Genomic DNA, 14,868 nt, shown 5'->3' on the forward strand with positions numbered 1-14,868 from the left:
GTACTTGACTCACACTCGATCGGACTTATCATTTTTGGTTGGAATTACAAGTCATTTCATGGAGGAACCAACCACTTTTGAATTTCCAAGTTGTGAAACACATCTTACAATACGTGAAAGGAACCGTTGATTATGGACTCATGAAGGTTTGTATCGATCGGATACACTTCAAGTATAAATAACTAAAGTAAATTAATCAAAGAAAAAAAAAGAACAGAAAGTAAATAACGCAGAGAGTTCTCCAAATTTTTCTTTCTCCAAGAAAGGGTTTTTGTCTTCACCAAGAAGATGAGTTGTCACAAAGACGATTGACACAAAGCCAAACTCTCTACATTAGGGTTTACCCTAATGTAGATTATATAGTAATCTATACATGTGAATCCCTTGATTTAAGGGATTGTATCTTATCTATACTAAGAAACGATCTTCATAACAAAGATAACGGATCTGTTATCTATTCTATACTTATCTATATCATTACCTAATATACAAAAGATTACATAGAATAACTATAGTATGCACTGATGTTGATAAGCTTGATACACTAACGATGAAGGTGAGAATACGCTGACACTGACAGATAGTGTAGAGTGTTTGACTCTTCAGATCATAAGGTGTGACCTTATAATCTCCTCCTATCTGATGATGTCAAAACTAATCTTCTTCAGAGTCATCAGAAGAACCGTTGCAAAACTTGTCAGCTTCTTTCAAGGTCTCAGGCTTGACCCATCTGAATTGATCAAGTTTAAGTTCATCCAGTTTTCTACTAAGCTCCAGAGATATTAGCACACGGTATCCTCTTTCCAGTTCATAGTGACTAAGTCCTTCCAAGCGAAGATGAAACAAATGTTCAGTGGGAGCAGAAGGAAGATCATTAGTTCGTTGAAAGCACATTTGATTCTGACTGTCAAGATAAAATATCCCATGCTCCGGTTCTGGAATGAACATGTATTGGACTGGTTCAACATCCTATGGCAGTTTATTGTTGATGTACCTAGTACTATAAAGAAGAAGAAACTTGGTATTATTGGACTGTCTGGGAGCGCCTGTTCTTCCTGAGGATGATGGTCTAGATGGACTAGGTGATGGTATAAGGTTCAACTTCTTGACTTTGTTGAGTAGCTACTGAATTTCCAACTTCACTTCCTAAGCATGAATACCCTTGTGTTTGTCGATAATTTCTTGAATTTGCATCCACTCATTATGGCCAAATTTGACTAACTCACGGGCAAATACTTCTAAGGTACTTTGTCTCTTTGATTCTAAGGTACATTCTGATTTTATATATTTTATCTATAGCGAAGTGTTATCTGGATAGGATCATGCATGTCAATGTCAATTTCAAAATGTTGAATGCTTAATGAATTTGGAAGAAAGAAGATCCATTTGATCCCACCACCATTCTCAAGTTTCGAACATAAGAGAATTTCTCATCCTGTAAAAGCAATTCATAAATTGAAACAGGTTGTGTTTTTCTCATACCTGTATACTCATGTTAACACCAACAACGATTTGGAGCTCCAATTTTCCCAAGATAACATGGTGGGCTATCCTTTGGGCATGATCCTCTTGATCATGCGGGTTATAGATGCATCTATTATATTTCAAAAAGCAATATCGATTGCAAAGAAACATCATACAACGATAGCGATTGGTATAATTCTTTCTTTATTCTATAGTAACTTTCATATAATATAAATTTTAATTTAACTATTTATATGTTCTAGTGTTACTGTGTGGGTATATCATCACAAAAGCTAGCAATCTCATTAGTTTCTGCTTTTAAATTTGTTGAACCTCTTTCAGAGTGTGATAAAATTATGGTAAGTTCAAAATATTTTTTGTTATTTTAGTGTATGGAGTGAAAGTTTGTCATCATCTCAATTTCTTATTTTTGTCCGACTCTTCAAAAGATCGAGTTCTAAAAATGGGTATTGGTACAACATTACTAGCTTTTGAAACTAGAGCACTATGTGGTTGATAATTCTTCATTGATCTAGAAGGTCGCATTTATAGATTCTTTCTAATATGGATTAAAGTATCAATTTCATTACTAGTTTTCTTTTATACTAAAACAACAAAATATACTTTGAAATTACCACAATCTTATCATCCTCCGAAAAGAGGTTCAACAATTTTAAAAGCAGAAAACTAATGAGATTGCTAGCTTTTGGGACGACATATCCAACCGGTAACACTAGAACAAATAAGCAGTTGAATTAGATTTTATATTATATGAAATTTATTATAGAATAAAGAAAGGATCATACCAATGGCTACCGCCTTATAATGTTTTTCCCCATTGATATTTCTTTTTGAACTATATTAGATGCAACTATAACCCGCATGATCAAAAAGATCGTGCTCAGAGGATCGCCCACCATGCTATCTTGAAAAGTTGCAGTTCCAAATCGTTGTTTGGTGTTAACATGAGTATATAAATATGAAGAAAACACAACTTGTTTCAAGCCATGACTCGCTTTTACAGGATGAAAAATTCTATGATGTTCAAAACTTGAGAATGGCGGTGGCATGAAATCAATCTTCTTTCTTCCAAATTTACTAAGCATGCAACACTTTGAAATCGACATAGACATGGCATTCATGATCATATCCATTCACTATCAAATAAAATCTATAAAATTGAAATGTCCTTAGACATAAGATGTCTGCACCGGCCTTGTCCAAGGGCCAGAGCCCATATTATCGAGGTGGGCCTACTCCCACATTTCAAATATTTAACTAACAACTTATGATATTTCATACAAGGTCATTCCCAACACAAAATTATGACAAACTTGGTCCATTTACTTACTTGGTCAATGACCCAGTCAACAACAACTTTTTTTTAATTCGTCACATTTGACCATCACTTCTAAAAATATTCCATTCACAACAAAATTCTCTCATATTTTTATATATCATCTAATTATAATTATTATTATTCCACATTATTTATTTTATTTATCTAATAAAATTTATTTTTGCCGTAATTTAAGGGTATTACAAGGAGCTAGGTTATTATTAGTATTTTAAAATTAAATTAAATAAAGTACTATAAAAATTATATAAAAGTCTTTTTATCCACCACACAAGTTTTAGAAAACCACATAACCATGTTCATCTTTGTGACTTTTAGTAAATCATAACGATCATTTATGTATTTTATATAAAATATATGTATTATTTAAAGAGTTTACCAAAATAGTCACTAATTTCGTAGATATCATCTCTATAATTTGTAAAACTATTAGTCACCAAAATAACATCGTTTTAAAAATAATTACATAAAAAACCATATGCGAAAATGAAAAAGAAAAAATTTGATGTTCTTAAACTAAAAATATGGGATTTTTATTAATCTAAACTTCAAAATTTATTTTCAAATATAAAATAGGACAAATAATATATTTTGTCTTTCTCTTCTTTAAATTAGGTGTCTTTTATGTTAAAAAAAAAAGCTCTTTTTAGTTTGAGTAAATTTCAAGAATGGTTCCTATGGTTTGGGGTAATTTGCATGTTTGGTCTTTAACTTATTTTTTTAATGTAGAAAGCCTCTGCTGTTTGTTTTTGTTATATGTTTGGTCCCTGTCTTACCTAAAAAAAACTATTATTTAAATAGGAAAAAATGGTGAGATAGGTAAGGTAAGGCGAGGGGTGGGGTTGGGGTTTGTTTATTTAAATAAATTAAAAATAAATGCATAATAGTCTTTTTAGGTAAGACATGAACCAAATGCGTAACAAAAATACACATTAGGGACCTTCCGAGTTAAAAAAAAAAAAAAGTTAGGAACCAAACACGCGAATTAACCTAAACCATAAATACGGACAATTTGTGTACTTTACTCTTTTAGTTTTTATATAGTGATAATACTTATTATTTAGTGAATATAAAAAAAATGAAATGATTAGCTTTTTTTTAAGAACTGCTAATATTTAGGAATAGAAATCAAATATCTTTCTATTATTTTTTTTCTTTATCATTCTACTCATTAGATCAAGACAAATATGAAAATCAAGAAATGGACTAAGAGAGAAAATTAATGGTATCCACATGATATAATCTTATATAAATAGAATGATAAATAGGAAGAAATATAAAAAAATATTTTAATATTTTTTTTCAGGGATAATTAATTGTATTGCTAATAAAATATGTGGTTTAGCCTTTTCCTTATTTGCCACACTCATGTATTGTAATTTCTTGTGGAGGAAAACAAAGTTGATTAACGCTTTAGAGCTTTATATGGGATGAAACACCATTACGACATCGATATGCATTTGAAGTTGTTGATAAAATATTTCGAGATGTGTGTCGTCATAATGTTCCTGATGCTGAAAATAAAGTTTTTGGGGGAAAGTTGCACTCCTTAGAAGAGAATTTTGACAAATTATTCTAGTTATTTCGCATGCACAATGTAGTGACATTGTCGATGCTGTTATTAACAAGTCACCATCTCTATGGAATACACAAAAGACTTTAGTTATAACAACTAACATGCACTTGCATGAACAAGAAAATAGTAATATTCGGGATGCAATCTCCTGTAGGAGTGTATTCATTATATAGATACCTTTACAAAGACAGATCCTACGTCAACGGATCTTTAGTTACAAAAATTAGAAGATAAATACAAATACTATAACCTAGTTATCTATATCTTATTTATCTCTTTTTGAATTTTGTTGATGACCCTTTCTGTTGACATTCCCCCTCAAGAACCGATGCTAGGTTCAAATTGTGCTTCATATGATTCAACATGTGTCGAGTAAATGGTTTAGTAAACCCATCATCTATTTGATCATTTGAAGAGATAAAATGTACATCAAGAGCACCCATAACCACTTTCTCTCTAACAAAATGAAAATCAACTTCAATGTGTTTTGTTCTAGCATGGAACATTGGGTTTGCAGTAAGATGGGTGGCTCCTAAATTGTCAAACCACAGAACAAGTGGCCTTGGCTGATGAACTCCAAGTTCCATGAGTAATGATTGTATCTAAATGACTTCAGTTGTACCATTCGCCAAGGCTTTGTATTCTGCTTCTGTACTTGAACGCAATACAGTAGGTTGTTTGCGGGAACTCCAAGAGATTAAATTCGGACCTAGAAACACAGAAAAACCTGTGGTAGATCTGCGATAGTCAAGGCAACCAGCCCAATCTGCATCTGTAAAAACACTTAGTAGTGTAGAGGAGGTTTTCTAATATTAAGTTCTGTATTGTCGTGCCTTTAATGTACCGAAGTATTCGTTTAACTGCCTCCGAGTGTATATCAGTGGGTTTAGAGAGATACTGGCAAACCTTGTTTAGTGCAAAAGATATGTCTGGTCTTGTTAAGGTAAGATATTGTAAGCCTTCGACCATACTTCTATACTTGAAAGCATCCTCATCACTCAGTAGTTTACCATAGTCTTTTGCAAGTTTATCTGTGAGTGACATAGGGGTTGATACACTCTTACAATTCTCCATGTGAGCTCGATGGACGAGATCTAAAGCATACTTGTGCTGAAGTAATGTAACTCCTCCTGAATTGTGATTGACTTCAATCCCTAAGAAGTAATTGAGACGACCAAGGTCCTTGATAGGAAAGGACAAGGACAACTTGCGCACTAGATGATCAACAATTTCTTTAGAGGACCCAACTATAACAATATCATCTACATAGACTAACATATAGATGATATGATGGCCATGATGGAACAAGAAAATAGAAGTATCAGCCTTAGAGGAAGTGAAGCCTAGATGATGCAATTTGTCACTCAGTCGAGAAAACCAGGCCCGAGGAGACTGTTTGAAGCCATAGATTGCTTTTCTAAGCTTACAAACATGATGAGGATGCTTGGAGTCTTCAAAACCAGGAGGTTGCTTTATATACACATCTTCATTTAATAATCCATGCAAAAATACATTGTTAACATCAATCTGGCGTAAATGCCAGTTTTTATAGACCGCTAGAGAGAGCAGAAGCCGTACCGTTGCTAGTTTCACCACTAGACTAAAGGGTCCTGATAGTCCACCCCATACTGCTGAGTGAACCCACAAGCTACCAAGCGTGCTTTATGTTTATCAAGGGAGCCATCCGGATTTAGCTTAGTCTTAAAATTCCATTTACAACCAACTATGTTCACCCCATGTGGTATGGGGACCAAGTCCCATGCATTATTTGTTTAGAGGGTTGTAAACTCGCTTTCCGTGGCATGACGCAACTTTGGTTCAGCCATAGCTTGATGAGATGAAGTGGGTTCAACAAACAACACAGGTCGATTTTGGTTATATAGGATGGTGCCATTAGTAAATTGTTTAGGAAAAGTTTTTCCTAATTGGCGTCGAGTTGTGACACCGATTGGAGGTGTTGGTGGATTGGCTGGAGTGGGAGAGCTAGGTGGACTGACCTACGCTGAAGATGCAGGTGGCGAGACAACAGGGCTGGAGAGATCAAAAACAGTGGGAATGTCAGATGTGTCTACCTAAACTGTGAATTTTATAATGACAAATATGAGAAATATGCAAAACTGCTCCATTGGCTACATGGATTTGGTCTTTTCCATGGTAACGTTCGGGTATGGACAGGCGATCAAGGTCACTTGTGATCAGTTGCTCCGGTGTCGAGGTACCAGTTTGGGTCGGTGTTGTAGTTTCCAAAAGTGGCACTGTTTCCGCCTCGATATTCATCCGACTGATATGCATGATTGAACCGGTTTCTACAGCTCAAAGTTGTGTGTCCTGGTATCCCACATACTTGGCAGCGTTGGCCCCCACCACCGAATTTGCCACATCCTCGTCCTCGCCCTCGATATCCACCATTTCGATAGTTGTTTCGATAATTGTTGCTACTGGATCCATTGTTGTTCTGGTTTTTACAAAAATTATTGTTGTTGGGGGCACTGTTGGTAGGTTCTTGTTTTGTAGCAGAGTTAGCAGAGGACGAAAAATCAATAGGGCTAATTATTGCGGCCGGCTGGGCTTCATGTGCAATGAGATATGAGTAGAATTTTGATAGCTTTACCTCTTGATTGTTGCTTAGGACCGTGATGGCGGTGAAAAGGTCTCCATGACCTGGCCCTAAACCGAATAGAATATAGCCAATAACTTCCTCATCAGTCATGGGATGGCCAATATTGGCCATGGTATCCGCCACTCCTGTCATTTCCTGATAGTATTCCGCATCACTCATATCACCCTCTTTTGTGTTAGCCAGTTGGGTTCGAATCTGAATAGAATTACCTCTATGTTACGCTGAAAACATAGTATGAAGTGAGGTCCACAATTGCTCTGAAGTGTCTGTGCACCTGGTGAGTTGGGACAAAACTTCTTCAGTCATGGAAGATAATAATCCTCCTATGATGGCTTGATCTTGAGAGATCCGTGTGATGGGTTATCTTCAGTTTTCATTGCTTCTCCTGTGCCGACAGTGATTTTGGCAGCTGGAATCTTCATGGTTCCATCAAGGTAACCAAATAATTTCACTCCCTTCAGAATCGGGACAACTTATGCTTTCCAAAGCAAGAAATTGGTTCTGGTTAGTTTATAGGTTACAACCATGACAATTTTAGAAGAATTAATGAAATTAGATGCAAAGGAGGAAGCCATGCCGATGCTTGATCTAAGAGAAGATCAAGGAAGGGTCGAATGAAAGAGAAGAAAATAAATTCAGAAACCCTAAGGTGAAAGGCTCTGATACCAAGAAGAAAATAGTAATATTTGGGATGCAATCTCCTGTAGGAGTGTATTCATTATATAGATAACTTTACAAAGACGGATCCTACATCAACGGATCTTTAGTTACAACAATTAGAAGATAAATACAAATACTATAAACTAGTTATCTATATCTTATTTATCTGTTTTTGAATTTTGCTGATGATTCCGTTGACACATGATCCAATGGTGATGATCTTTTACACATGGGTCGCTTTAATAAATGGATTTTAGACATGGGAGATGGTCTTCTTCCTACAAAAGCACTTGAAGGTGAAGATTAGAGTACTTGCATCAGTATAAATGATGACCTTATTCTTACATGATGCCCTTATTCTTACTAACGAAGATCCTATAACGACCGTTGTATCAAATAAATTCCCAAACATTTCAAATAGAGTTGACAACATTTCTTACTTAAAGGAGCGATGCATTTTGTGTCTTTGAAATGATGATGTAGACATTTTTAATTTACATGTTACTAATATGATGTTAGGCGGTTAGGGGATAAAGTAAATTACACGGATAGTCTATGTGGTTTGAGATAATTTGTACGTTTGGTTTTTAACTTATTTTTTTAACTTGAACTGTCCCTAATGTTTGATTTTATTGCGTCCTTGGTCCTTATTTCACCTAAAATGACTATATTACCCTTATTACTTTTTTTTATATTTATTTATCATTTAATTTTTATTTATAGTTTTAAAAAAAGAAAGAAAAAAAAACCACCCTCACCAACCTCCAATTTCTTATCCCATTTCGTATATGATACATTGTCTTTCTCTCTTTCTTCTCTAAACTCAACCCTCCAAGAACTCTGAGCTCATCCAAGAACCCTAGACCGTCGCTGTCATGGTTCCGACGAACAAATAATTAGAAATCAAGAACCCTCTCTCAACTACGACCGTCATCGTCGCCGCTAGAGCCGGAGGGCGCCCACTCCAGTTCCGATTAACTGTGTCGTCGCCGCCAGTCAACACTCACAATTTCCAGGATCCTTCATTCTCCCATATTATCGTCAGAATCGGAGATCCTTTAACCCATTACTATCAAAATCTATTCTGAACCCTAGATCCACTCTTTCATCCTGTCATCTTTTTCTATTTGTTGTTGGATATACCAGAAAAGAGGAGGCTGGATGTGGTTGATGATCAAATGAAGTGGTGAAGGTAGCGGGAGGTTGTTCTTCTGAAACTGATTAATACATAAAACAAAAGAGGGAGTTGTCGACCGTTTGGTCGCAAAAGGCGATTGCAAAAGGCTCCTATTCCTAGCCTTAGATTCTAACAGCAGCTCAAACTCTCAAGAGATGTTTACTAACGATTGTGTTCAGGGGAAAGATGGCGATTGCAAAAGGTTAGAATCCAAGAAAAGCTTGACAAGGAGGCATGGACAACAAAGTGTCAAAGAAGGATGAAAAAAGGAAGATTTTGATTTCTAGGAGTGTCGATTCAAAAGCTCATTATGTTATGTTTGAATCTGCTTAATTTTTTAGGTTTTAGTTCGTTAAGGCTTTTTCTGATTTGTAGAGTCCATTCAAAAGCTTGCTCAATCTGGTTTCATCAGAACTTTTGGTTCAAGGATTCCTTCCAATTTTTAGCCTTAGATTCTGATTAAAGGATTTGAAGTTAGGTTTTCCTTAGTTTTTCATTAAAGGATTTGAAGTTGGTTTGATTTCATTGCAGGTTTAGTTTATTGATTTCTTTATTTGGTTTTGATGGATTGAAGAATATCGTTCCTGATTTTATTTTTTTTCTGTGGTTTAATGTATTGAATTGATAATGGGAAGATGATTGATAAGTTGCAGGTTAAATAAACGAGATGAAGGCAGAGAAGGTCGACAGTCTCTCCGGAGAAGGAGGGTGAGAGTGATAGCGGGGAGGTGATCACGGACTCGTCTGTTAAACAATTTTTTTTTTATTTTTTACAATTTCATTTAGGCCATCCCAATGGGAGTTGTTAAGAGGGTTTAATAGATTAAATGTGAATATAATATAGAAGAGAGAGAGTGTAGAGTTTAATGGCCATTGAATGGTGTAATAAAATTGTAATGAAAAGTAATGAATTTTTTAATAATTAAATTGAATGTGTATGTTCTCTTTCCTATGTGGCAATCCATACAACTTTTCATGGGTTTAATGGATTGGAGATGACCTTAATAAATTAATAGAAAACAAAACAATTAAAATAATAGATAAGGGTATATTAGTCATTTTAAATCAGTTAGGGACCAACGACGCAATAAAATCAAACTATAAGGATGGTACGGGTTAAAAAAATAAGTTAAGGATCAAACTTGCAAATTACCCCAAACCACAGGGACGATCCGTGTAATTTACTCTAGGGGATATGCATGAATTGTTAACTGTTGATGGCAGACTACGGATAACTTCGAGAAGCTGCAAATTAGGCCATCTGCAATACTTGTCACGAGCAACGCAACCACGGAGACCAACACGAAGCACGAACTGGTGGTGGTGTACCAGTGACGAGCACGAACGGAAAGAGAGGAAGAAGAAGAGGGCCGGCTGAGAGAGGCAACTCCGTGGTCCTCCGTCTTCCCCACCACGAATCACCACGACCACGATGGTCCGGGATGGTGTGCACGGACAACGCTCGTGGCCACGTAGGTGTAGGGGTGGGGGTAGGTGTGGGTTTGTGTGTGGGTGTGGGTGGGTATGTATGTGTGTGTGTGTGCGAGTGTGTATGGGTGGGTATGTATGTGTGTGTGTGTTTGTGGGTTGGTGTGTGTGTATGCGGGTGGGTGTGTATGGGGGTATGTATGTATGTGTGTGTGTGTGTTTGTGGGTGGGTGGGTGGGTATGTATGTGTATGTGTGTGTGCGTGTTTGTAGGTGGGTGTGTGTATGGGTATGTATGTGTGTATGTGTGTGTGTTTGTGGGTAGGTGAGTATGTATGTGTGTGTGTGGGTTGGTGTGTGTGTGTGTATACGGGTGGGTGTGTTTGTGTGTGGTTGGTATGTATGTATGTGTGTGTTTGTGGGTGGGTGTGTATGTATATGTGTGTGTGGGGGGGTTGGTGTGTGTGTGTACGGGTGGGTGTGTGTGTGGGTGGGTATATATGTGTGTGTGTTTGTGGGTGGGTGGGTGTGTATGTATGTGTGTGTAGGTTGGCGTGTGTGTGTGTGTGAGTTGGTATGTATGTGTGTGTGTGCGGGTGGGTGTGTGTAGGGGTGGGTATGTATATGTGTGTGTATGGGTGGGGGGTGTTAAGGTGGGGGTAGGTAGAGGTGGATGGGGTGGAGTGGGTATGTGTGTGTTTATAGAAAAAGTTTGGAATTAGAAAAATATGGAAAACAATGATTATCAGTTTTCCAAAAATTTCCAACTTCTTTGTAATTTTAGAAAACGGAAAATTTTTATTTTCCGTGAAAAATTTAGAAAAATAGACGAACTAAACGCATTTTTCAAAATTCTCATTTTTCTTGGAAAATTTTTCCGGAAAACAGCTCATTTTTCCGCAATTAAACGCACCCTTAGCTTTTTAACCATTTTACTTGAAAAAACAGCTTTTCGCATCCAAACACTTTTTAAAACCCACTTTTCCTAAAAGCTATAAGCTAATAAGCACTTTTCTTAAAAGTCATTTTTGACATAAAAAAAACTAACCCAAACATACTCTAAAATCAGTAAGGGGTCGTTTGATAGTTGCTGACTGAATCAAATCTGACTGAGTCAGAGGCTGACTGAGTTAGAAGTTCTGACTGAGTTAATTTCTGACTTAAACTTGTAGTTTGATTTCACATCTAACTGATTGTGCAAAATGACTATATTACCCTTAGACAATATTTTTTATAATAATTTCTTTACAATTTACCATTTAATTTATAACATTACATTTTTCATCAATCAAAATCAACAAAAAAAAAAGGAAAAAAAATCAAACAACTCACAATAAAACTTCAATCAGCAAACACATGAAATTCAATTCTTTTATCAATCAAAATCAACAAAAACAAAAAAAAAAATAAACAACTCACACAACCCTTTTTGTTATTCCAATTATAAAGTGTAGAAATCATGCATTACATGAGCTATGAAGCTAATGGTTGAGTTAGGAAAATTGGTGACTTGTTTTTATTTTTATTGGGTATGGGTTATTGTGCGTTTCATCATTGGTGTCTTGTTTTTGTTTCAAAAACACTCTCATGATGCACTTCCTCTCCTGTTTGAGCTTACAGCTTACAGAACAAAGCAGAGGGCCTAACATATCAAATACCATAGAAAATGAGAACATATGAATGTAACATGACACATAGAAACAAATATGATGAGTGTAATAAATGTTATATGTACTTTAGCATCAAGCATGAACACATTTCAAATGGTGGAGCTTGAAGTCATGGGTCACTTTTTGGCAACAAAAAATGAGAGTAATCTACGAATATTGCAAATTCATACGCACAGGACCCAACATAAACAAGAAATTGAAAATAAAATTAGGGCCAATAACAAGTTATCAACTATCAATGGTATATGCTTTAGGAAAACAAAAAAGTTGAAAAGCTCCCCAACACATGGAATCGATAAATAGATGAACGAGATTACCAAATTAGGGCTCGTAAGAGATTGTGGCTGTAAACCTGTGCCTCCCACATCCGGTGACAATCACCTTCACCGACTGTATTAGTGACGATCATCTTCACCTGCGGCTATCAACAGAGAACATTTTTCTTACTGCTGGAAGGAGGCTGGAGCTCAGGCGAGTCGGCGACGAAGGCGTTGGTCGGAGGTAGGAGGATCCGATGCAAAGTTTGGAGGTGGGAGGAGAGTATGAATGCTTCGGGGGGAAGGAGAAGGAAGAAATCGCCTCAAAACGCAAGGAGAAAGAAAGGGCAAATACGTGAAGGCAAAAGAAATGACCGAGTCAGCGATATTTTTTTGAAGGACCGAATCAGATGTGATGGACTACCATGGACTGGGTCAGATGTTTAACATATCCTAATCAAACAAACAGAATCGGACCGAGTTTGAGAAAAATACTGATTGGACTGAGTCGGAAGGAAAACAAACAGGCCCTAAGTCTAAGGGGCTGTTTGATTTCTTCCTGACCGGGTCCAATCAGACATTTTGAAATGTCTGACCCGGTCTGAGTCAAACTGTTTGACTTGTATTGGGTCAGAAGATTTTGTTGACTCGGTCAGTTTTTTCATCTGATTCGGTCCGCCTAAAAAATTGAACTGACTGGAAATTTAGACAACATTGCCCTTCATTACCCATATAGCATTTACGCTCCATCCTTCTTCCTCAATCGGCTGTTGAAGCGAAAGCATCCACATCGCATTCCTCAGCCTCCTCTTCCCCCATTCGTCGTTCCGTCGTTTCGCCAACGCCGTCGTCTTCCTCCTCCGCGATCGTCTTCTTGAGGTGAGTTTTTTTAACAGCAAGATGTTAGCTGTCGATTGAGTTAATTTCACAAATTAAAATCGAGTTCAACTTTGTTGATTGTTGTCGATTGATTGCTAATTTGTTCTCGTTCTATCGATTTCTTCTGATTTTTCCGATTTCACTTAATTAACTGATTTCACAAGTCTATGTTTTCTACTGAATCCGTTTTTAGTTCCGAACTTCCGCCTATCAGGTGTGTGCTCTTAATTTCTTCATTCGACATGTCTATAGAATCGAATTGGACAACAAATTTGTATGTAAAATCAAATTTATGTAGAATTTGCCCCAAAATATCTTATGTAATTTCTTTTTGGACAACAAAGGGATCCCCTGGTTATTCATTTATATCTCAAATGCATTTCTTATTTGAACATTATAACCTTAAAAACATTGTTTTTGTTGTTATGTTTCAGGATTATGATTCTAATGAAGAGAACAGAGGGAGTGAGCCAAAAGCTCAAATGAAGAGGAAGCTTTCAATATCATTTCAACCATTTGGTAAGCACTATTTCCTTTGTTTTTTGTTTTTGTTTTTGTTTTGTTTTTATTTTGTTTTTTTTTTTTTCTGAAATTAGATGCATATATGTATGTATTTTCTGAAATTTGATGTTATTTGTGTATGTATTTTTTGAAATTAGATGCTTATTGTGTATTTGTTTGCAGAAGTTTGATGTTATTTATGTATGACACTATCTCTAGAAAGATGGAGCTGTAGAAGGGACACTCTATAGTCTGATGAGATGTAGGGGCAAAGATTATAAGAACAACACATGGTTAATGGAATTTTAATGACATACATCTAGCCAACACATGGTCTGTTTGTAATTTCCATCTATCCAACACAACATGGTCTATTTGTAATTTCTATTGATATTATTTTAACAACTACAAAGTTTATAGAATGAAAAAATAAATCCATAATGATTTAAATTCCAATGATTTGTTTGAAATATTATATTGTGGGATGCTACAAACTATTTTTAATGGTCATAACACTCAAATATGTGTTTGGTTAAAAAGTGCATTTTGGAAGATTGATTACATAAAAGAAAATGACATTTTTATTGATTTTGACTATTCAGTAGTTTTATTCAAATATTTTATCAAACATATATATTTAACTCGGCTCAAAATTTTTATTGATTTTGACTATTCAGTAGTTTTATTCAAATATTTTAGGGTAATTCTATATACACGAACAAAAATCTAAATGCACGATGACTTGATTGATTATGTTTATTTAGTCAAATTTTATTTTTAAATTTAAAAAAACTGTTTATATAATATGTATTTTCATTTATCACCCTTCTGTTTAACTATGTAGTTTAAAATTCACCTTTCACTTGTTTAAAATCTATTCCTCACATCCATTATTTAAATATCATTAATATAATAGTATACGGGGAAATCACTTTTTTTTTCTTGTGTGCAACTAACGATGAAGTTCTTACAGGGGATTTCTAAATGTGTTTTGCACGAATGGAATGATTGATTATATTCAATGTAGTCAAATTTATCAAAAATTTCAACAAACTATATTTTTATTTATAGCTTTTTTATTTGTATACGTATTTAAAAAAAAATCGTTGGATTTCCCATGTTAGAAAAAAAAACACTAATTTTATAATGGTTTTATGACGCTTCAATATTTATATAATTTTTAACGTATGCAAGTGTTATTTTCTTTTAATGCTAATTGAGTTATAATACGATTAATTGAGTTTGTAAAAGTTAATTTTAAACACTACTTGAGTTTTTAA

At 35.4% G+C, this 14,868-nt stretch overlaps 1 long non-coding RNA gene across 1 annotated transcript; it reads left to right on the forward strand.

The window, feature by feature from the left end:
• The first annotated feature begins 12,938 nt into the window (after nt 1–12,938).
• LOC145101927 (uncharacterized) lies at nt 12,939–14,452 on the forward strand. The gene is made up of 3 exons (XR_013705925.1): nt 12,939–13,087; nt 13,522–13,606; nt 13,772–14,452. It is a non-coding gene; the product is annotated as an uncharacterized LOC145101927 (long non-coding RNA).
• The last annotated feature ends 416 nt before the right edge of the window (nt 14,453–14,868 follow it).

This window comes from Lactuca serriola, chromosome 4, assembly GCF_051521515.1.
Source record: "Lactuca serriola cultivar US96UC23 chromosome 4, Lser_US96UC23_V15, whole genome shotgun sequence".
Lineage (NCBI taxonomy): Eukaryota > Viridiplantae > Streptophyta > Magnoliopsida > Asterales > Asteraceae > Lactuca > Lactuca serriola.